Raw genomic sequence first — 1,906 nt, forward strand, 5'->3', positions numbered from 1 at the left:
CTAATTTTCCTGTTTTTGAATTCAAGCTTTATAATAGAAAAAAAGTTTGTATGGAGGTGCTGAGTGAACTGAAAGAAACACGTCGATACTGTTCAGTGAACAGCATTGTGGTAAGTTGTCTTTAGCCTGCTGCTTTGATTTATATCAAGAAACCTGATCTCATTCCCAACATTTATGGACCATTTATGGACAATTCTTGCTACATTTAACACATCCCTTTAGCACTATTCTTAAACATACATGGTGCAACCACAGAATGGCTACATATATAACAACTAACAAAAGCATAAGGAGGCAGATGCTTTATAAGCTGACACAGTCATGAGTTAAACCCAGTAACTCAAGTTACTCGTTACTTTCAAAGTAACTAGTTACTAGGGAAAGTAACTTTGGTTTTACTCAGAATTCTCTTGTTAATGTGTTGCTTCCATAACTTTGCCAGTCTTCTAGCTTGCTTACTTGCCACAGTGCACTGTGCCACCTACCAATAGAAAGGAAAAGATAATGTGCATATTTCCACGAGAGAAATCCCACGCCTGGACCGTCATTGACTGCTGCCATGATTCTAGCCTACGTCACAGCGCCATGTGCGCCTTTTACATCCAACACAAAAACTGCAGTTGTGGTGCTTTCGATTGTACTCAGAACTCAGAAATTCTGCCTTCTGAATAGGAAGATGTAGGTAACACCAGACTGCAGATGAGCTGCACACAGAGCTGGACTGGGACAGAAAATTGGCCCGGGCATTTTGACTAGAGACCGGCCCGCCATTATAGGAAAAATCATAAAGCCTTTGAATGAAAATAAACACTATTGTGACAGTGATGTACACTGTTCTGATGGTATATATGCATCAATCTATCAATCGTTTGTTGTAAGATTCAGATAATTATTTTTTTAAAAGCTAGACATTTGAAATGAGAATAAGAAAAAAGTATTTCTTTGTGCCCCACCTTTCCCTGTTAATGCCCTACCTGGCCCCTGGCAACACTTTGCTAGACCCGCCCCTGCACAGTTACCAGCTGTCAGCTACCTAAAAAAGGATCCTGGTGTTATTTGTCTCTCAGAAACAGTTCATAACTTCCCTTCAACTCATTCATGTCACCTAAAAGGTAAACCTGTTTCTCCATCACAGCTCTGATGATCCAGTAAGGACATCTCCTGGTTTCATCTTCATGTTTCCCTCTCACCACATATCCAAACCGACATCCTCACCAGCAGGTTTACAGCTGTGGCTCCAGCAAACATCAGCTGATACTAGAAATTAATATTAAATAAATTCTAACAACAGCTGATCAAGCTTAAACGTGCTGCTGTTGTTTAGCGCGACATCCGCTGGTTTCCTCTTTCTGGCGCAAAGTGAGCGATAAACAAACAAGAGAGCCGATCAGCTGATCATTGATCAGTTTCATGATTGAAGTAGAAACAGGAGAGAGAGAGGGTGAGAGGATGAGAGAAGAAGAGGCAGCTGTGCAGCGTAAACACAGAATAACTCCAGCTTTGTGCCTTTTCCATTGTAGCTGAATTACGGGACAAACTGTTCCTTTTCACTTCAATAAGAAACGCGTAATATTTTCTCTGAATACCAAACGGTTGGCAACTCTAATAACTTATGAACAAAATAAAGTTCAACATCATTAACTTCATAGCACCACCCAGCTGTATAGAAACTCCGTCATGCTAGCTAGCACGCAGTAAGGAAAAAGTCAGAATAACGAAAATAAACTCCACCTAAACTTGGTTCATATCTGACCCAGAGAGACTGCAGGTCATAACTTCTTACCTGAAGTTCAGTTCACACTTGGACCGGCGGCCGCCTCGGGTCTCTTTTCCTTCTGCGTCCCCTTTCCTTCATCCACCTGCTGGCCTCCACCACTAATGTTACTGAATCTGTGGAAGCTCCGCG

Source organism: Astatotilapia calliptera, chromosome 7, assembly GCF_964374335.1.
Source record: "Astatotilapia calliptera chromosome 7, fAstCal68.1, whole genome shotgun sequence".
In the NCBI taxonomy this organism is placed as follows: Eukaryota; Metazoa; Chordata; class Actinopteri; order Cichliformes; family Cichlidae; genus Astatotilapia; species Astatotilapia calliptera.